The following is a 23,777-nucleotide window of genomic DNA, read 5'->3' as shown; positions in this document are numbered from 1 at the left end:
ACCAGAAGTCGTATTTATGACAGTGTGTGCACGTGCGGACCAGAGGTCGTACTTATGACAGTGTGTGCACGTGCGGACCAGAGCTTGTACTTATGACAGTGTGTGCACATGTGAACCATAGGGCGTACTTATGACAGTGTGTGCACGTGCGAACCAGAGGTCACATTTATGACAGTGTGTGCACGTGCTGACCAGAGGACATACTTATGACAGTGTGTGCATGTCCAAACCAGAGGTTTTATTTATGACAGTGTGTGCACGTGCGGACCAGAGGTCACACTTATGACAGTGTGTGCAAGTGTGTACCAGAGGTCGTACTTATGACAGTGTGTGCACGTGCGGACCAGAGGTCGTTCTTTTGACAGTGTGTGCACGTAAACCAGAGGTCGTACTTATGACAGTGTGTGCGTGTGCGAACCAGAGGTCGTACTTATGACAGTGAGTTCACTTGCGGACCAGAGGTCGTACTTATGATAGTGTGTGCACGTGCGGACCAGAGGTCGTTCTTTTGACAGTGTGTGCACGTAAACCAGAGGTCGTACTTATGACAGTGTGTGCGTGTGCGAACCAGAGGTCGTACTTATGACAGTGTGTTCACTTGCGGACCAGAGGTCGTACTTATGACAGCGTGTGCACGTGTGAACCAGAGGGCGTACTTATGACAGTGTGTGCATGTGCGAACCAGGGGTCACATTTATGACAGTGTGTGCAAGTGCAGACCAGAGGTCATACTTATGACAGTGTGTGCACGTGCGGAACAGACAACGTACTTTTGACAGTGTGTACACGTGAACCATAGGGCGTACTTATGACAGTGTGTACATGTGTGAACTAGAGGTAAGATTTTTGACAGTGTGTGCACTTGCGGACCAGAGGACATACTTATGACAGTGTGTGCACGTCCAAACCAGAAGTCGTATTTATGACAGTGTGTGCACGTGCGGACCAGAGATCGTACTTATGACAGTGTGTGCACGTGCGGACCAGAGCTTGTACTTATGACAGTGTGTGCACATGTGAACCATAGGGCGTACTTATGACAGTGTGTGCACGTGCGAACCAGAGGTCACATTTATGACAGTGTGTGCACGTGCGGACCAGAGGACATACTTATGACAGTGTGTGCATGTCCAAACCAGAGGTTTTATTTATGACAGTGTGTGCACGTGCGGACCAGAGGTCACACTTATGACAGTGTGTGCAAGTGTGTACCAGAGGTCGTACTTATGACAGTGTGTGCACGTGCGGAACGGAGTTCGTACTTATGATAGTGTGTGCACGTGCGGACCAGAGGTCGTTCTTTTGACAGTGTGTGCACGTGAACCAGAGGTCGTACTTATGACAGTGTGTGCGCGTGCGAACCAGAGGTCGTACTTATGACAGTGTGTGCACATGTGAACCAGAGGGCGTACTTATGACAGTGTGTGCACGTGCGAACCAGAGGTCAGATTTATGATAGTGTGTGCACGTGCGGACCAGAGGACATACTTATGACAGTGTGTTCATGTCCAAACCAGAGGTTTTATTTATGACAGTGTGTGCACGTGCGGACCAGAGGTCGTACTTATGACAGTGTGTGCACGTGCGGAACAGAGGTCGTACTTATGACAGTGTGTGCACGTGTGGAACAGAGGTCGTACTTTTGACAGTGTGTACACGTGAACCACAGGTCGTACTTATGACAGTGTGTGCATGTGCGGACCAGAGGTCGTACTTATGACAGTGTGTGCACGTGTGAACCAGAGGGTGTACTTATGACAGTGTGTACATGTGTGAACTAGAGGTAAGATTTTTGACAGTGTGTGCACTTGCGGACCAGAGGACATACTTATGACAGTGTGTGCACGTCCAAACCAGAAGTCGTATTTATGACAGTGTGTGCACGTGCGGACCAGAGGTCGTACTTATGACAGTGTGTGCACGTGCGGACCAGAGCTTGTACTTATGACAGTGTGTGCACATGTGAACCATAGGGCGTACTTATGACAGTGTGTGCACGTGCGAACCAGAGGTCACATTTATGACAGTGTGTGCACGTGCTGACCAGAGGACATACTTATGACAGTGTGTGCATGTCCAAACCAGAGGTTTTATTTATGACAGTGTGTGCACGTGCGGACCAGAGGTCACACTTATGACAGTGTGTGCAAGTGTGTACCAGAGGTCGTACTTATGACAGTGTGTGCACGTGCGGACCAGAGGTCGTTCTTTTGACAGTGTGTGCACGTAAACCAGAGGTCGTACTTATGACAGTGTGTGCGTGTGCGAACCAGAGGTCGTACTTATGACAGTGAGTTCACTTGCGGACCAGAGGTCGTACTTATGATAGTGTGTGCACGTGCGGACCAGAGGTCGTTCTTTTGACAGTGTGTGCACGTAAACCAGAGGTCGTACTTATGACAGTGTGTGCGTGTGCGAACCAGAGGTCGTACTTATGACAGTGTGTTCACTTGCGGACCAGAGGTCGTACTTATGACAGCGTGTGCACGTGTGAACCAGAGGGCGTACTTATGACAGTGTGTGCATGTGCGAACCAGGGGTCACATTTATGACAGTGTGTGCAAGTGCAGACCAGAGGTCATACTTATGACAGTGTGTGCACGTGCGGAACAGACAACGTACTTTTGACAGTGTGTACACGTGAACCATAGGGCGTACTTATGACAGTGTGTACATGTGTGAACTAGAGGTAAGATTTTTGACAGTGTGTGCACTTGCGGACCAGAGGACATACTTATGACAGTGTGTGCACGTCCAAACCAGAAGTCGTATTTATGACAGTGTGTGCACGTGCGGACCAGAGATCGTACTTATGACAGTGTGTGCACGTGCGGACCAGAGCTTGTACTTATGACAGTGTGTGCACATGTGAACCATAGGGCGTACTTATGACAGTGTGTGCACGTGCGAACCAGAGGTCACATTTATGACAGTGTGTGCACGTGCGGACCAGAGGACATACTTATGACAGTGTGTGCATGTCCAAACCAGAGGTTTTATTTATGACAGTGTGTGCACGTGCGGACCAGAGGTCACACTTATGACAGTGTGTGCAAGTGTGTACCAGAGGTCGTACTTATGACAGTGTGTGCACGTGCGGAACGGAGTTCGTACTTATGATAGTGTGTGCACGTGCGGACCAGAGGTCGTTCTTTTGACAGTGTGTGCACGTGAACCAGAGGTCGTACTTATGACAGTGTGTGCGCGTGCGAACCAGAGGTCGTACTTATGACAGTGTGTTCACTTGCGGACCAGAGGTCGTACTTATGACAGCGTGTGCACGTGTGAACCAGAGGGCATACTTATGACAGTGTGTGCATGTGCGAACCAGGGGTCACATTCATGACAGTGTGTGCAAGTGCAGACCAGAGGTCATACTTATGACAGTGTGTGCACGTGCGGAACAGAGGTCGTATTTATGACAGTGTGTGCACGTGCGGAACAGAGAACGTACTTTTGACAGTGTGTACACGTGAACCATAGGTCGTACTTATGACAGTGTGTGCACGTGCAGACCAGAGGTCGTACTTATGACAGTGTGTGCACATGTGAACCAGAGGGCGTACTTATGACAGTGTGTGCACGTGCGAACCAGAGGTCAGATTTATGATAGTGTGTGCACGTGCGGACCAGAGGACATACTTATGACAGTGTGTTCATGTCCAAACCAGAGGTAGTATTTATGACTAGTGTGTGCACGTGCGGACCAGAGGTCATACTTATGACAGTGTGTGCACTTGCGGAACAGAGGACGTACTTTGACAGTGTGTACACGTGAACCATAGGTCGTACTTATGACAGTGTGTGCACGTGCAGACCAGAGGTCTTACTTATGACAGTGTGTGCACATGTGAACCAGAGGGCGTACTTATGACAGTGTGTGCACGTGCGAACCAGAGGGCGTACTTATGACAGTGTGTGCACGTGTGAACCAGAGGGTGTACTTATGACAGTGTGTGCACGTGTGAACCAGAGGGCGTACTTATGACAGTGTGTGCACGTGTGAACCAGAGGGCGTACTTATGACAGTGTGTGCACGTGCGAACCAGGGGTCAGATTTATGACAGTGTGTGCATGTGCGGACCAGAGGACATACTTATGACAGTGTGTGCACGTCCAAACCAGAAGTCGTATTTATGACAGTGTGTGCACGTGCGGACCAGAGGTCGTACTTTTCACAGTGTGTACACGTGCGGACCAGAGCTTGTACTTATGACAGTGTGTGCACATGTGAACCATAGGGCGTACTTATGACAGTGTGTGCACGTGCGAACCAGAGGTCACATTTATGACAGTGTGTGCACGTGCGGACCAGAGGACATACTTATGACAGTGTGTGCACGTCCAAACCAGAGGTTTTATTTATGACAGTGTGTGCACGTGCGAACCAGAGGTCACACTTATGACAGTGTGTGCACGGGTGTACCAGAGGTCGTACTTATGACAGTGTGTGCACGTGCGGAACAGAGTTCGTACTTATGATAGTGTGTGCACGTGCGGACCAGAGGTCGTTCTTTTGACAGTGTGTGCACGTGAACCAGAGGTCGTACTTATGACAGTGTGTGCGCGTGCGAACCAGAGGTCGTACTTATGACAGTGTGTTCACTTGCGGACCAGAGGTCGTACTTATGACAGCGTGTGCACGTGTGAACCAGAGGGCGTACTTATGACAGTGTGTGCATGTGCGAACCAGAGGTCACATTCATGACAGTGTGTGCAAGTGCAGACCAGAGGTCATACTTATGACAGTGTGTGCACGTGCGGAACAGAGGTCGTACTTATGACAGTGTGTGCACGTGCGGAACAGAGAACGTACTTTTGACAGTGTGTACACGTGAACCATAGGTCGTACTTATGACAGTGTGTGCACGTGCAGACCAGAGGTCGTACTTATGACAGTGTGTGCACATGTGAACCAGAGGGCGTACTTATGACAGTGTGTGCACGTGCGAACCAGAGATCAGATTTATGATAGTGTGTGCACGTGCAGACCAGAGGACATACTTATGACAGTGTGTTCATGTCCAAACCAGAGGTCGTATTTATGACTAGTGTGTGCACGTGCGGACCAGAGGTCATACTTATGACAGTGTGTGCACTTGCGGAACAGAGGACGTACTTTGACAGTGTGTACACGTGAACCATAGGTCGTACTTATGACAGTGTGTGCACGTGCAGAACAGAGGTCGTACTTATGACAGTGTGTGCACATGTGAACCAGAGGGCGTACTTATGACAGTGTGTGCACGTGCGAACCAGAGGGCGTACTTATGACAGTGTGTGCACGTGTGAACCAGAGGGCGTACTTATGACAGTGTGTGCACGTGTGAACCAGAGGGCGTACTTATGACAGTGTGTGCACGTGTGAACCAGAGGGCGTACTTATGACAGTGTGTGCATGTGCGAACCAGAGGTCACATTCATGACAGTGTGTGCACGTGCGGACCAGAGGTCATACTTATGACAGTGTGTGCACGTGCAGAACAGAGGTCGTACTTATGACAGTGTGTGCACGTGCGAAACAGAGGACGTACTTTTGACAGTGTGTACACGTGAACCATAGTTCGTACTTATGACAGTGTGTGCACGTGCAGACCAGAGGTCGTATTTATGACAGTGTGTGCACATGTGAACCAGAGGGCGTACTTATAACAGTGTGTGCACGTGCGAACCATAGGTCAGATTTATGATAGTGTGTGCACGTGCGGACCAGAGGACATACTTATGACAGTGTGTGCATGTCCAAACCAGAGGTCGTATTTATGACTAGTGTGTGCACGTGCGGACCAGAAGTCATACTTATGACAGTGTGTGCACATGCGGAACAGAGGACGTAATTTTGACAGTGTGTACACGTGAACCATAGGTCGTACTTATGACAGTGTGTGCATGTGCAGACTAGAGGTCATACTTATGACAGTGTGTGCACATGTGAACCAGAGGGCGTACTTATGACAGAGTGTGCACGTGCGAAGCAGAGGTCAGATTTATGATAGTGTGTGCACATGCGGACCAGAGGACATACTTATGACAGTGTGTGCATGTCCAAACCAGAGGTCGTATTTATGACTAGTGTGTGCATGTGCGGACCAGAGGTCGTACTTATGACAGTGTGTGCACGTGTGGACCAGAGCTCGTACTTATGACAGTGTGTGCACGTGTGAACCATAGAACGTACTTATGACAGTGTGTGCACGTGCGAACCAGAGGTCACATTTATGACAGTGTGTGCACGTGTGGACCAGAGGACATACTTATGACAGTGTGTGCATGTCCAAACCAGAGGTTGTATTTATGACAGTGTGTGCACGTGCGGACCAGAGGTCGTACTTATGACAGTGTGGGCACGTGCCAACCAGAGCTCACACTTATGACAGTGTGTGCACGTGTGTACCAAAGGTCGTACGTATGACAGTGTGTGCACGTGCGGACCAGAGGGCGTACTTATGACAGTGTGTGCACGTGCGAACCAGAGGTCACATTTATGACAGTGTGTGCACGTGCGGACCAGAGGACATACTTATGACAGTGTGTGCATGTCCAAACCAGAGGTTTTATTTATGACAGTGTGTGCACGTGCGGACCAGAGCTCACACTTATGACAGTGTGTGCAAGTGTGTACCAGAGGTCGTACTTATGACAGTGTGTGCACGTGCGGACCAGAGGTCGTTCTTTTGACAGTGTGTGCACGTGAACCAGAGGTCGTACTTATGACAGTGTGTGCGCGTGTGAACCAGAGGTCGTACTTATGACAGTGTGTTCACTTGCGGACCAGAGGTCGTACTTATGACAGCGTGTGCACGTGTGAACCAGAGGGCGTACTTATGACAGTGTGTGCATGTGCGAACCAGGGGTCACATTCATGACAGTGTGTGCAAGTGCAGACCAGAGGTCATACTTATGACAGTGTGTGCACATGCGGAACAGAGGTCGTACTTATGACAGTGTGTGCACGTGCGGAACAGAGAACGTACTTTTGACAGTGTGTACACGTGAACCATAGGTCGTACTTATGACAGTGTGTGCACGTGCAGACCAGAGGTCGTACTTATGACAGTGTGTGCACATGTGAACCAGAGGGCGTACTTATGACAGTGTGTGCACGTGCGAACCAGAGGTCAGATTTATGATAGTGTGTGCACGTGCGGACCAGAGGACATACTTATGACAGTGTGTTCATGTCCAAACCAGAGGTAGTATTTATGACTAGTGTGTGCACGTGCGGACCAGAGGTCATACTTATGACAGTGTGTGCACTTGCGGAACAGAGGACGTACTTTGACAGTGTGTACACGTGAACCATAGGTCGTACTTATGACAGTGTGTGCACGTGCAGACCAGAGGTCTTACTTATGACAGTGTGTGCACATGTGAACCAGAGGGCGTACTTATGACAGTGTGTGCACGTGCGAACCAGAGGGCGTACTTATGACAGTGTGTGCACATGCGAACCAGAGGGCGTACTTATGACAGTGTGTGCACGTGTGAACCAGAGGGCGTACTTATGACAGTGTGTGCACGTGTGAACCAGAGGGCGTACTTATGACAGTGTGTGCACGTGCGAACCAGAGGTCAGATTTATGACAGTGTGTGCATGTGCGGACCAGAGGACATACTTATGACAGTGTGTGCACGTCCAAACCAGAAGTCGTATTTATGACAGTGTGTGCACGTGCGGACCAGAGGTCGTACTTTTGACAGTGTGTGCACGTGCGGACCAGAGCTTGTACTTATGACAGTGTGTGCACATGTGAACCATAGGGCGTACTTATGACAGTATGTGCACGTGCGAACCAGAGGTCACATTTATGACAGTGTGTGCACGTGCGGACCAGAGGACATACTTATGACAGTGTGTGCACGTCCAAACCAGAGGTTTTATTTATGACAGTGTGTGCACGTGCGGACCAGAGGTCGTACTTATGACAGTGTGTGCACGTGCGGAACAGAGGTCGTACTTATGACAGTGTGTGCACGTGTGGAACAGAGGTCGTACTTTTGACAGTGTGTACACGTGAACCACAGGTCGTACTTATGACAGTGTGTGCATGTGCGGACCAGAGGTCGTACTTATGACAGTGTGTGCACGTGTGAACCAGAGGGTGTACTTATGACAGTGTGTACATGTGTGAACTAGAGGTAAGATTTTTGACAGTGTGTGCACTTGCGGACCAGAGGACATACTTATGACAGTGTGTGCACGTCCAAACCAGAAGTCGTATTTATGACAGTGTGTGCACGTGCGGACCAGAGGTCGTACTTATGACAGTGTGTGCACGTGCGGACCAGAGCTTGTACTTATGACAGTGTGTGCACATGTGAACCATAGGGCGTACTTATGACAGTGTGTGCACGTGCGAACCAGAGGTCACATTTATGACAGTGTGTGCACGTGCTGACCAGAGGACATACTTATGACAGTGTGTGCATGTCCAAACCAGAGGTTTTATTTATGACAGTGTGTGCACGTGCGGACCAGAGGTCACACTTATGACAGTGTGTGCAAGTGTGTACCAGAGGTCGTACTTATGACAGTGTGTGCACGTGCGGACCAGAGGTCGTTCTTTTGACAGTGTGTGCACGTAAACCAGAGGTCGTACTTATGACAGTGTGTGCGTGTGCGAACCAGAGGTCGTACTTATGACAGTGAGTTCACTTGCGGACCAGAGGTCGTACTTATGATAGTGTGTGCACGTGCGGACCAGAGGTCGTTCTTTTGACAGTGTGTGCACGTAAACCAGAGGTCGTACTTATGACAGTGTGTGCGTGTGCGAACCAGAGGTCGTACTTATGAAAGTGTGTTCACTTGCGGACCAGAGGTCGTACTTATGACAGCGTGTGCACGTGTGAACCAGAGGGCGTACTTATGACAGTGTGTGCATGTGCGAACCAGGGGTCACATTTATGACAGTGTGTGCAAGTGCAGACCAGAGGTCATACTTATGACAGTGTGTGCACGTGCGGAACAGACAACGTACTTTTGACAGTGTGTACACGTGAACCATAGGGCGTACTTATGACAGTGTGTACATGTGTGAACTAGAGGTAAGATTTTTGACAGTGTGTGCACTTGCGGACCAGAGGACATACTTATGACAGTGTGTGCACGTCCAAACCAGAAGTCGTATTTATGACAGTGTGTGCACGTGCGGACCAGAGATCGTACTTATGACAGTGTGTGCACGTGCGGACCAGAGCTTGTACTTATGACAGTGTGTGCACATGTGAACCATAGGGCGTACTTATGACAGTGTGTGCACGTGCGAACCAGAGGTCACATTTATGACAGTGTGTGCACGTGCGGACCAGAGGACATACTTATGACAGTGTGTGCATGTCCAAACCAGAGGTTTTATTTATGACAGTGTGTGCACGTGCGGACCAGAGGTCACACTTATGACAGTGTGTGCAAGTGTGTACCAGAGGTCGTACTTATGACAGTGTGTGCACGTGCGGAACGGAGTTCGTACTTATGATAGTGTGTGCACGTGCGGACCAGAGGTCGTTCTTTTGACAGTGTGTGCACGTGAACCAGAGGTCGTACTTATGACAGTGTGTGCGCGTGCGAACCAGAGGTCGTACTTATGACAGTGTGTTCACTTGCGGACCAGAGGTCGTACTTATGACAGCGTGTGCACGTGTGAACCAGAGGGCATACTTATGACAGTGTGTGCATGTGCGAACCAGGGGTCACATTCATGACAGTGTGTGCAAGTGCAGACCAGAGGTCATACTTATGACAGTGTGTGCACGTGCGGAACAGAGGTCGTATTTATGACAGTGTGTGCACGTGCGGAACAGAGAACGTACTTTTGACAGTGTGTACACGTGAACCATAGGTCGTACTTATGACAGTGTGTGCACGTGCAGACCAGAGGTCGTACTTATGACAGTGTGTGCACATGTGAACCAGAGGGCGTACTTATGACAGTGTGTGCATGTGCGAACCAGAGGTCAGATTTATGATAGTGTGTGCACGTGCGGACCAGAGGACATACTTATGACAGTGTGTTCATGTCCAAACCAGAGGTAGTATTTATGACTAGTGTGTGCACGTGCGGACCAGAGGTCATACTTATGACAGTGTGTGCACTTGCGGAACAGAGGACGTACTTTGACAGTGTGTACACGTGAACCATAGGTCGTACTTATGACAGTGTGTGCACGTGCAGACCAGAGGTCTTACTTATGACAGTGTGTGCACATGTGAACCAGAGGGCGTACTTATGACAGTGTGTGCACGTGCGAACCAGAGGGCGTACTTATGACAGTGTGTGCACGTGTGAACCAGAGGGTGTACTTATGACAGTGTGTGCACGTGTGAACCAGAGGGCGTACTTATGACAGTGTGTGCACGTGTGAACCAGAGGGCGTACTTATGACAGTGTGTGCACGTGCGAACCAGGGGTCAGATTTATGACAGTGTGTGCATGTGCGGACCAGAGGACATACTTATGACAGTGTGTGCACGTCCAAACCAGAAGTCGTATTTATGACAGTGTGTGCAAGTGCGGACCAGAGGTCGTACTTTTCACAGTGTGTACACGTGCGGACCAGAGCTTGTACTTATGACAGTGTGTGCACATGTGAACCATAGGGCGTACTTATGACAGTGTGTGCACGTGCGAACCAGAGGTCACATTTATGACAGTGTGTGCACGTGCGGACCAGAGGACATACTTATGACAGTGTGTGCACGTCCAAACCAGAGGTTTTATTTATGACAGTGTGTGCACGTGCGAACCAGAGGTCACACTTATGACAGTGTGTGCACGGGTGTACCAGAGGTCGTACTTATGACAGTGTGTGCACGTGCGGAACAGAGTTCGTACTTATGATAGTGTGTGCACGTGCGGACCAGAGGTCGTTCTTTTGACAGTGTGTGCACGTGAACCAGAGGTCGTACTTATGACAGTGTGTGCGCGTGCGAACCAGAGGTCGTACTTATGACAGTGTGTTCACTTGCGGACCAGAGGTCGTACTTATGACAGCGTGTGCACATGTGAACCAGAGGGCGTACTTATGACAGTGTGTGCATGTGCGAACCAGAGGTCACATTCATGACAGTGTGTGCAAGTGCAGACCAGAGGTCATACTTATGACAGTGTGTGCACGTGCGGAACAGAGGTCGTACTTATGACAGTGTGTGCACGTGCGGAACAGAGAACGTACTTTTGACAGTGTGTACACGTGAACCATAGGTCGTACTTATGACAGTGTGTGCACGTGCAGACCAGAGGTCGTACTTATGACAGTGTGTGCACATGTGAACCAGAGGGCGTACTTATGACAGTGTGTGCACGTGCGAACCAGAGATCAGATTTATGATAGTGTGTGCACGTGCAGACCAGAGGACATACTTATGACAGTGTGTTCATGTCCAAACCAGAGGTCGTATTTATGACTAGTGTGTGCACGTGCGGACCAGAGGTCATACTTATGACAGTGTGTGCACTTGCGGAACAGAGGACGTACTTTGACAGTGTGTACACGTGAACCATAGGTCGTACTTATGACAGTGTGTGCACGTGCAGAACAGAGGTCGTACTTATGACAGTGTGTGCACATGTGAACCAGAGGGCGTACTTATGACAGTGTGTGCACGTGCGAACCAGAGGGCGTACTTATGACAGTGTGTGCACGTGTGAACCAGAGGGCGTACTTATGACAGTGTGTGCACGTGTGAACCAGAGGGCGTACTTATGACAGTGTGTGCACGTGTGAACCAGAGGGCGTACTTATGACAGTGTGTGCATGTGCGAACCAGAGGTCACATTCATGACAGTGTGTGCACGTGCGGACCAGAGGTCATACTTATGACAGTGTGTGCACGTGCAGAACAGAGGTCGTACTTATGACAGTGTGTGCACGTGCGAAACAGAGGACGTACTTTTGACAGTGTGTACACGTGAACCATAGTTCGTACTTATGACAGTGTGTGCACGTGCAGACCAGAGGTCGTATTTATGACAGTGTGTGCACATGTGAACCAGAGGGCGTACTTATAACAGTGTGTGCACGTGCGAACCATAGGTCAGATTTATGATAGTGTGTGCACGTGCGGACCAGAGGACATACTTATGACAGTGTGTGCATGTCCAAACCAGAGGTCGTATTTATGACTAGTGTGTGCACGTGCGGACCAGAAGTCATACTTATGACAGTGTGTGCACATGCGGAACAGAGGACGTAATTTTGACAGTGTGTACACGTGAACCATAGGTCGTACTTATGACAGTGTGTGCATGTGCAGACTAGAGGTCGTACTTATGACAGTGTGTGCACATGTGAACCAGAGGGCGTACTTATGACAGTGTGTGCACGTGCGAAGCAGAGGTCAGATTTATGATAGTGTGTGCACATGCGGACCAGAGGACATACTTATGACAGTGTGTGCATGTCCAAACCAGAGGTCGTATTTATGACTAGTGTGTGCATGTGCGGACCAGAGGTCGTACTTATGACAGTGTGTGCACGTGCGGACCAGAGCTCGTACTTATGACAGTGTGTGCACGTGTGAACCATAGAACGTACTTATGACAGTGTGTGCACGTGCGAACCAGAGGTCACATTTATGACAGTGTGTGCACGTGTGGACCAGAGGACATACTTATGACAGTGTGTGCATGTCCAAACCAGAGGTTGTATTTATGACAGTGTGTGCACGTGCGGACCAGAGGTCGTACTTATGACAGTGTGGGCACGTGCCAACCAGAGCTCACACTTATGACAGTGTGTGCACGTGTGTACCAAAGGTCGTACGTATGACAGAGTGTGCACGTGCGGACCAGAGGGCGTACTTATGACAGTGTGTGCACGTGCGAACCAGAGGTCACATTTATGACAGTGTGTGCACGTGCGGACCAGAGGACATACTTATGACAGTGTGTGCATGTCCAAACCAGAGGTTTTATTTATGACAGTGTGTGCACGTGCGGACCAGAGCTCACACTTATGACAGTGTGTGCAAGTGTGTACCAGAGGTCGTACTTATGACAGTGTGTGCACGTGCGGACCAGAGGTCGTTCTTTTGACAGTGTGTGCACGTGAACCAGAGGTCGTACTTATGACAGTGTGTGCGCGTGTGAACCAGAGGTCGTACTTATGACAGTGTGTTCACTTGCGGACCAGAGGTCGTACTTATGACAGCGTGTGCACGTGTGAACCAGAGGGCGTACTTATGACAGTGTGTGCATGTGCGAACCAGGGGTCACATTCATGACAGTGTGTGCAAGTGCAGACCAGAGGTCATACTTATGACAGTGTGTGCACATGCGGAACAGAGGTCGTACTTATGACAGTGTGTGCACGTGCGGAACAGAGAACGTACTTTTGACAGTGTGTACACGTGAACCATAGGTCGTACTTATGACAGTGTGTGCACGTGCAGACCAGAGGTCGTACTTATGACAGTGTGTGCACATGTGAACCAGAGGGCGTACTTATGACAGTGTGTGCACGTGCGAACCAGAGGTCAGATTTATGATAGTGTGTGCACGTGCGGACCAGAGGACATACTTATGACAGTGTGTTCATGTCCAAACCAGAGGTAGTATTTATGACTAGTGTGTGCACGTGCGGACCAGAGGTCATACTTATGACAGTGTGTGCACTTGCGGAACAGAGGACGTACTTTGACAGTGTGTACACGTGAACCATAGGTCGTACTTATGACAGTGTGTGCACGTGCAGACCAGAGGTCTTACTTATGACAGTGTGTGCACATGTGAACCAGAGGGCGTACTTATGACAGTGTGTGCACGTGCGAACCAGAGGGCGTACTTATGACAGTGTGTGCACATGCGAACCAGAGGGCGTACTTATGACAGTGTGTGCACGTGTGAACCAGAGGGCGTACTTATGACAGTGTGTGCACGTGTGAACCAGAGGGCGTACTTATGACAGTGTGTGCACGTGCGAACCAGAGGTCAGATTTATGACAGTGTGTGCATGTGCGGACCAGAGGACATACTTATGACAGTGTGTGCACGTCCAAACCAGAAGTCGTATTTATGACAGTGTGTGCACGTGCGGACCAGAGGTCGTACTTTTGACAGTGTGTGCACGTGCGGACCAGAGCTTGTACTTATGACAGTGTGTGCACATGTGAACCATAGGGCGTACTTATGACAGTATGTGCACGTGCGAACCAGAGGTCACATTTATGACAGTGTGTGCACGTGCGGACCAGAGGACATACTTATGACAGTGTGTGCACGTCCAAACCAGAGGTTTTATTTATGACAGTGTGTGCACGTGCGGACCAGAGGTCGTACTTATGACAGTGTGTGCACGTGCGGAACAGAGGTCGTACTTATGACAGTGTGTGCACGTGTGGAACAGAGGTCGTACTTTTGACAGTGTGTACACGTGAACCACAGGTCGTACTTATGACAGTGTGTGCATGTGCGGACCAGAGGTCGTACTTATGACAGTGTGTGCACGTGTGAACCAGAGGGTGTACTTATGACAGTGTGTACATGTGTGAACTAGAGGTAAGATTTTTGACAGTGTGTGCACTTGCGGACCAGAGGACATACTTATGACAGTGTGTGCACGTCCAAACCAGAAGTCGTATTTATGACAGTGTGTGCACGTGCGGACCAGAGGTCGTACTTATGACAGTGTGTGCACGTGCGGACCAGAGCTTGTACTTATGACAGTGTGTGCACATGTGAACCATAGGGCGTACTTATGACAGTGTGTGCACGTGCGAACCAGAGGTCACATTTATGACAGTGTGTGCACGTGCTGACCAGAGGACATACTTATGACAGTGTGTGCATGTCCAAACCAGAGGTTTTATTTATGACAGTGTGTGCACGTGCGGACCAGAGGTCACACTTATGACAGTGTGTGCAAGTGTGTACCAGAGGTCGTACTTATGGCAGTGTGTGCACGTGCGGACCAGAGGTCGTTCTTTTGACAGTGTGTGCACGTAAACCAGAGGTCGTACTTATGACAGTGTGTGCGTGTGCGAACCAGAGGTCGTACTTATGACAGTGAGTTCACTTGCGGACCAGAGGTCGTACTTATGATAGTGTGTGCACGTGCGGACCAGAGGTCGTTCTTTTGACAGTGTGTGCACGTAAACCAGAGGTCGTACTTATGACAGTGTGTGCGTGTGCGAACCAGAGGTCGTACTTATGACAGTGTGTTCACTTGCGGACCAGAGGTCGTACTTATGACAGCGTGTGCACGTGTGAAACAGAGGGCGTACTTATGACAGTGTGTGCATGTGCGAACCAGGGGTCACATTTATGACAGTGTGTGCAAGTGCAGACCAGAGGTCATACTTATGACAGTGTGTGCACGTGCGGAACAGACAACGTACTTTTGACAGTGTGTACACGTGAACCATAGGGCGTACTTATGACAGTGTGTACATGTGTGAACTAGAGGTAAGATTTTTGACAGTGTGTGCACTTGCGGACCAGAGGACATACTTATGACAGTGTGTGCACGTCCAAACCAGAAGTCGTATTTATGACAGTGTGTGCACGTGCGGACCAGAGATCGTACTTATGACAGTGTGTGCACGTGCGGACCAGAGCTTGTACTTATGACAGTGTGTGCACATGTGAACCATAGGGCGTACTTATGACAGTGTGTGCACGTGCGAACCAGAGGTCACATTTATGACAGTGTGTGCACGTGCGGACCAGAGGACATACTTATGACAGTGTGTGCATGTCCAAACCAGAGGTTTTATTTATGACAGTGTGTGCACGTGCGGACCAGAGGTCACACTTATGACAGTGTGTGCAAGTGTGTACCAGAGGTCGTACTTATGACAGTGTGTGCACGTGCGGAACGGAGTTCGTACTTATGATAGTGTGTGCACGTGCGGACCAGAGGTCGTTCTTTTGACAGTGTGTGCACGTGAACCAGAGGTCGTACTTATGACAGTGTGTGCGCGTGCGAACCAGAGGTCGTACTTATGACAGTGTGTTCACTTGCGGACCAGAGGTCGTACTTATGACAGCGTGTGCACGTGTTAACCAGAGGGCATACTTATGACAGTGTGTGCATGTGCGAACCAGGGGTCACATTCATGACAGTGTGTGCAAGTGCAGACCAGAGGTCATACTTATGACAGTGTGTGCACGTGCGGAACAGAGGTCGTATTTATGACAGTGTGTGCACGTGCGGAACAGAGAACGTACTTTTGACAGTGTGTACACGTGAACCATAGGTCGTACTTATGACAGTGTGTGCACGTGCAGACCAGAGGTCGTACTTATGACAGTGTGTGCACATGTGAACCAGAGGGCGTACTTATGACAGTGTGTGCACGTGCGAACCAGAGGTCAGATTTATGATAGTGTGTGCACGTGCGGACCAGAGGACATACTTATGACAGTGTGTTCATGTCCAAACCAGAGGTAGTATTTATGACTAGTGTGTGCACGTGCGGACCAGAGGTCATACTTATGACAGTGTGTGCACTTGCGGAACGGAGGACGTACTTTGACAGTGTGTACACGTGAACCATAGGTCGTACTTATGACAGTGTGTGCACGTGCAGACCAGAGGTCTTACTTATGACAGTGTGTGCACATGTGAACCAGAGGGCGTACTTATGACAGTGTGTGCACGTGCGAACCAGAGGGCGTACTTATGACAGTGTGTGCACGTGTGAACCAGAGGGTGTACTTATGACAGTGTGTGCACGTGTGAACCAGAGGGCGTACTTATGACAGTGTGTGCACGTGTGAACCAGAGGGCGTACTTATGACAGTGTGTGCACGTGCGAACCAGGGGTCAGATTTATGACAGTGTGTGCATGTGCGGACCAGAGGACATACTTATGACAGTGTGTGCACGTCCAAACCAGAAGTCGTATTTATGACAGTGTGTGCACGTGCGGACCAGAGGTCGTACTTTTCACAGTGTGTACACGTGCGGACCAGAGCTTGTACTTATGACAGTGTGTGCACATGTGAACCATAGGGCGTACTTATGACAGTGTGTGCACGTGCGAACCAGAGGTCACATTTATGACAGTGTGTGCACGTGCGGACCAGAGGACATACTTATGACAGTGTGTGCATGTCCAAACCAGAGGTTTTATTTATGACAGTGTGTGCACGTGCGAACCAGAGGTCACACTTATGACAGTGTGTGCACGGGTGTACCAGAGGTCGTACTTATGACAGTGTGTGCACGTGCGGAACAGAGTTCGTACTTATGATAGTGTGTGCACGTGCGGACCAGAGGTCGTTCTTTTGACAGTGTGTGCACGTGAACCAGAGGTCGTACTTATGACAGTGTGTGCGCGTGCGAACCAGAGGTCGTACTTATGACAGTGTGTTCACTTGCGGACCAGAGGTCGTACTTATGACAGCGTGTGCACGTGTGAACCAGAGGGCGTACTTATGACAGTGTGTGCATGTGCGAACCAGAGGTCACATTCATGACAGTGTGTGCAAGTGCAGACCAGAGGTCATACTTATGACAGTGTGTGCACGTGCGGAACAGAGGTCGTACTTATGACAGTGTGTGCACGTGCGGAACAGAGAACGTACTTTTGACAGTGTGTACACGTGAACCATAGGTCGTACTTATGACAGTGTGTGCACGTGCAGACCAGAGGTCGTACTTATGACAGTGTGTGCACATGTGAACCAGAGGGCGTACTTATGACAGTGTGTGCACGTGCGAACCAGAGATCAGATTTATGATAGTGTGTGCACGTGCAGACCAGAGGACATACTTATGACAGTGTGTTCATGTCCAAACCAGAGGTCGTATTTATGACTAGTGTGTGCACGTGCGGACCAGAGGTCATACTTATGACAGTGTGTGCACTTGCGGAACAGAGGACGTACTTTGACAGTGTGTACACGTGAACCATAGGTCGTACTTATGACAGTGTGTGCACGTGCAGAACAGAGGTCGTACTTATGACAGTGTGTGCACATGTGAACCAGAGGGCGTACTTATGACAGTGTGTGCACGTGCGAACCAGAGGGCGTACTTATGACAGTGTGTGCACGTGTGAACCAGAGGGCGTACTTATGACAGTGTGTGCACGTGTGAACCAGAGGGCGTACTTATGACAGTGTGTGCACGTGTGAACCAGAGGGCGTACTTATGACAGTGTGTGCATGTGCGAACCAGAGGTCACATTCATGACAGTGTGTGCACGTGCGGACCAGAGGTCATACTTATGACAGTGTGTGCACGTGCAGAACAGAGGTCGTACTTATGACAGTGTGTGCACGTGCGAAACAGAGGACGTACTTTTGACAGTGTGTACACGTGAACCATAGTTCGTACTTATGACAGTGTGTGCACGTGCAGACCAGAGGTCGTATTTATGACAGTGTGTGCACATGTGAACCAGAGGGCGTACTTATAACAGTGTGTGCACGTGCGAACCATAGGTCAGATTTATGATAGTGTGTGCACGTGCGGACCAGAGGACATACTTATGACAGTGTGTGCATGTCCAAACCAGAGGTCGTATTTATGACTAGTGTGTGCACGTGCGGACCAGAAGTCATACTTATGACAGTGTGTGCACATGCGGAACAGAGGACGTAATTTTGACAGTGTGTACACGTGAACCATAGGTCGTACTTATGACAGTGTGTGCATGTGCAGACTAGAGGTCGTACTTATGACAGTGTGTGCACATGTGAACCAGAGGGCGTACTTATGACAGTGTGTGCACGTGCGAAGCAGAGGTCAGATTTATGATAGTGTGTGCACATGCGGACCAGAGGACATACTTATGACAGTGTGTGCATGTCCAAACCAGAGGTCGTATTTATGACTAGTGTGTGCATGTGCGGACCAGAGGTCGTACTTATGACAGTGTGTGCACGTGCGGACCAGAGCTCGTACTTATGACAGTGTGTGCACGTGTGAACCATAGAACATACTTATGACAGTGTGTGCACGTGCGAACCAGAGGTCACATTTATGACAGTGTGTGCACGTGTGGACCAGAGGACATACTTATGACAGTGTGTGCATGTCCAAACCAGAGGTTGTATTTATGACAGTGTGTGCACGTGCGGACCAGAGGTCGTACTTATGACAGTGTGGGCACGTGCCAACCAGAGCTCACACTTATGACAGTGTGTGCACGTGTGTACCAAAGGTCGTACGTATGACAGTGTGTGCACGTGCGGACCAGAGGGCGTACTTATGACAGTGTGTGCACATATGAACCAGAGATTGTATTTATGACAGTGTGTGCACGTGCGGACCAGAGGTCATACTTATGACAGTGTGTGCACGTGCAGACCAGAAGGCGTACTTATGACAGTGTGTGCACATATGGACCAGAGGTCATACTTATGACAGTGTGTGCACGTGCGGAAATGAGTTCGTACTTATGATAGTGTGTGCACGTGCGGACCAGGGGTCGTTCTTTTGACAGTGTGTGCACGTGCGGAACAGAGGTCGTACTAATGACAGTGTGTGCACGTGTGAACCAGAGCTTGTATTTATGACAGTGTGTGCACGTGCGGACCAGATGTCATACTTATGACAGTGTGTGCACGTGCAGACCAGAGGGCATACTTATGACAATGTATGCACGTGCGGACCAGAGGTCGTACTTATGACAGTGTGTGCACGTGCGAAACAGAGGTCGTACTTATGACAGTGTGTGCACGTGCAAACCAAAGGTCGTACTTATGACAGTGTGTGCCTTGTGCGGACCGGAGGTCATACTTATGACAGTGTGTGCACGTGCGGAACAGAGGTCGTACTTATGACAGTGTGTGCACGTGTGGAACAGAGGTCGTACTTTTGACAGTGTGTACACGTGAACCATAGGTCGAACTTATGACAGTGTGTGCACGTGCGGACCAGAGGTCGTACTTATGACAGTGTGTGCACGTGTGAACCAGAGGGCGTACTTATGACAGTGCGTGCACGTGCGAACCAGAGGTCAGATTTATGACAGTGTGTGCATGTGCGGACCAGAGGACATACTTATGACAGTGTGTGCACGTCCAAACCAGAGGTCGTATTTATGACAGTGTGTGCACGTGCGGACCAGAGGTCGTACTTATGACAGTGTGTGCACGCGCGGACTAGAGCTCGTACTTATGACAGTGTGTGCACATGAGAACCATAGGGCGTACTTATGACAGTGTGTGCACGTGCGAACCAGAGGTCACATTTATGACAGTGTGTGCACGTGCGGACCAGAGGACGTACTTATGACAGTGTGTGCACGTCCAAACCGGAGGTTGTATTTTTGACAGTGTGTGTACGTGCGGACCAGAGGTTGTACTTATGACAGTGTGGGCACGTGCGGACCAGAGTTCACACTTATGACAGTGTGTGCACGTGTGTACCAGAGGTCGTACGTATGACAGTGTGTGCATGTGTGGACCAGAGGAGGTACTTATGACAGTGTGTGCACGTGTGATCCAGAGCTTGTATTTATGACAGTGTGTGCACGTGCTGACCAGAGGTCGTACTTATGACAGTGTGTGCACGTGCAGACCAGAGGGTGTACTTATGACAGTGTGTGCACGTGCGGACCAGAGGTCGTACTTATGACAGTGTGTGCACGTGCGGAACAGAGTTCGTACTTATGATAGTGTGTGCACGTGCGGACCAGAGGTCGTTCTTTTGACAGTGTGTGCACGTGAACCAGAGGTCGTACTTATGACAGTGTGTGCACGTGCGAACCAGAGGTCGTACTTATGACAGTGTGTGCACATGCGGACCAGAGGTCGTACTTATGACAGCGTGTGCACGTGTGAACCAGACGGCATAATTATGACAATGTGTGCATGTGCGAACCAGAGGTCACATTCATGACAGTGTGTGCACGTGTGTACCAAAGGTCGTACGTATGACAGTGTGTGCACGTGCGGACCAGAGGGCGTACTTATGACAGTGTGCACGTGCAGACCAGAGGGCGCACTTATGACAGTGTGTGCACATGTGAACCAGAGGTCATACTTATGACAGTGTGTGCACGTGCGCACCAGAGGTCGTTCTTTTGACAGTGTGTGCACCTGCGGAACAGAGGTCGTACTAATGACAGTGTGTGCACATGTGAACCAGAGCTTGTATTTATGACAGTGTGTGCACGTGTGGACCAGATGTCATACTTATGACAGTGTGTGCACGTGCAGACCAGAGGGCGTACTTATGACAGTGTATGCACGTGCGGACCGGAGGTCGTACTTATGACAGTGTGTGCACGTGCGGAACAGAGGTCGTACTTATGACAGTGTGTGCACGTGAACCATAGGTCGTACTTATGACAGTGTGTGCACGTGCGGACCAGAGGTCGTACTTATGACAGTGTGTGCACGTGTGAACCAGAGGGCGTACTTATGACATTGTGTGCACGTGCGAACCAGAGGTCAGATTTATGACAGTATGTGCATGTGCGGACCAGAGGACATACTTATGACAGTGCGTGCACGTCCAAACCCGAGGTCGTATTTATGAAAGTGTGTGCACGTGCGGACCAGAGGTCGTACTTATGACAGTGTGTGCACCTGCGGACTAGAGTTCGTACTTATGATAGTGTGTGCACGTGCGAACCATAGGGCGTACTTATGACAGTGTGTGCACGTGCGAACCAGAGGTCACATTTATGACAGTGTGTGCACGTGCGGACCAGAGGACATACTTATGACAGTGTGTGCAAGTCCAAACCAGAGGTTGTATTTATGACAGTGTGTGCACGTGCGGACCAGAGGTCGTACTTATGACAGTGTGGGCACGGGCGGACCAGAGGTCACACTTATGACACTGTGTGCACGTGTGTACCAGAGGTCGTACGTATGACAATGTGTGCATGTGTGGACCAAAGGAGGTACTTATGACAGTGTGTGCACGTGTGATCCAGAGCTTGTATTTATGACAGTGTGTGCATGTGCGGCCCAGAGGTCGTACTTATGACAGTGTGTGCACGTGCAGACCAGAGGGCGTACTTATGACAATGTGTGCACATGCGAACCAGAGGTCACATTTATGACAGTGTGTGCACGTGCGGACCAGAGGACATACTTATGACAGTGTGTGCACGTCCAAACCAGAGGTTGTATTTATGACAGTGTGTGCACGTGCGGACCAGAGGTCGTACTTATGACAGTGTGTGCACGTGCGGACCAGAGGTCGTACTTATGACAGTGTGTGCACGGGCGGAACAGAGTTCGTACTTATGATAGTTGTTAGACGGGGACCTGGAGTGTCGGCCGAGGACAAGGGGAGAGGCCTCCGGTGAGGCGATCGTACAGACAAGTAACTTCCCCCCCACAGATGGACACCACACAAAGATAAGGTTAACGCTCTTTATATGCAGTTCTTGAAGTAAGGTAGTACGGTACAATGAGATCAGGACACGAGGATCCTCTCAATTCTAGTCTCTGGAAGGGAAAGGGGGTAGCGGGACAGTCTTGTTACCAATCTGGTATTGAGATGAGACGATGGGTATCTCACAATCCTTGAGCTCAGCGTTCGGGAAGGTCGGGCCGCGGCAGCGCCAGCAGGTCCCGAGGAGGTCGTAGGTAGCAACGGGCCGCGGCAGCGCCAGCAGGTCCCGATGAAGATGGTGGTTGCAAGGGGCCGCGGCAGCGCCAGCAGGTCCCCACGAGGATGAAGGTTGCAACGGGCCGCGGCAGCGCCAGCAGGCAGGACGACAGTTCACAAGGCAGGGCTGCGGCAGCGCCAGCAGTCCGTCAAGGATGAGTTCTTCACGGTGTCTCTCGACTCCAGGATACAACTGCCTTCCTGCTCTGGAGCTGCCTCAGTTATAGGTCTGGTGCCCTTTGATGTCCGGACCCTCGCTCTGGGAGGTCGGGAGGTCTGGGATGAGGGAGTCCAGACACCCAGCAGGGGGGTGGAGCCAGCGCCTGGGGAGGCTGGGGGCGATCGGCACCTGGCGGGGGAGAGCCATCGACACTTCTTTCTCCCATTGACCTGCCAAGTGGTCCGTTCACCTCCTGGGTGGATGGTGGTGCCAGGATGTCGGGGCCTGGCCAGGCCCAGGGTTGGGGTCGAGCTGAGGCCACGCGGCCGCGTGGTGCAGTGTCCAAGATGGCGGCTGGGCCGGGCAATGGTGCTGACGGTGGCCCGGGCCAGTGATACAGAGATATCCGGGAGCAGGCGTCCCGTAGGGGACGGGTTGCGGGTTGCTTCTGTGGGTAGCACCTGGAGAGCCTGTGTCCGGGCCCTGTCATGCGGGGAGGGAGCGAGCCCTTCATGGGGCCTGTCCAACATGCGTCCCCCCCAGCTGAAGGCGGGGAGAGTCAACCATCCTCTTGGGGACTCTCCTCGTCGAGGCGGAAAAAGCGGGACAGGCCATCCGCGTTGGCGTGGTCTTGGCCAGGGCGATGCTCCACAGTGAAGTCCATCCCCTGCAGGGAGATGGACCATTGCAATAGTTTGGGATTCTCCCCCCGCATCTGCATTAACCATTGCAGGGGGCCTGGAGCACAGGGGCGGTGCACATGGCGGCCTTCAGCTTCTCGAAGGCCGCTTGACAGTCGGGAGTCCAGTTGACTGTTTTTGGGTGGTTCTTGGATGTGAGTTCCGTGAGGGGCCCCAAAATGCTGCCATAGTCCTTCACAAACCGTCGGTAGTATCCGGTGAGCTCCAAGAAGGCTCGGACCTCGGTTTGGGTTACGGGGGGCTGCCAGGACTGGATGGCAGCGATCTTGAGCTGGAGGGGGGCCACCAGACCGCTTCCCACTTGGTGTCCGAGGTAGGTCACGGACCCCTGGCCAATTTGGCACTTGCTGGCCTTGATTGTGAGGCCGGCCTGTTGGAGGGCCTGCAGGACCTCT

Source organism: Lissotriton helveticus, assembly GCF_964261635.1.
Source record: "Lissotriton helveticus chromosome 1_1 unlocalized genomic scaffold, aLisHel1.1 SUPER_1_unloc_12, whole genome shotgun sequence".
In the NCBI taxonomy this organism is placed as follows: domain Eukaryota; kingdom Metazoa; phylum Chordata; class Amphibia; order Caudata; family Salamandridae; genus Lissotriton; species Lissotriton helveticus.
The sequence above is the reverse complement of the archived record's forward strand: the minus strand, read 5'-3'. Positions refer to the sequence as shown.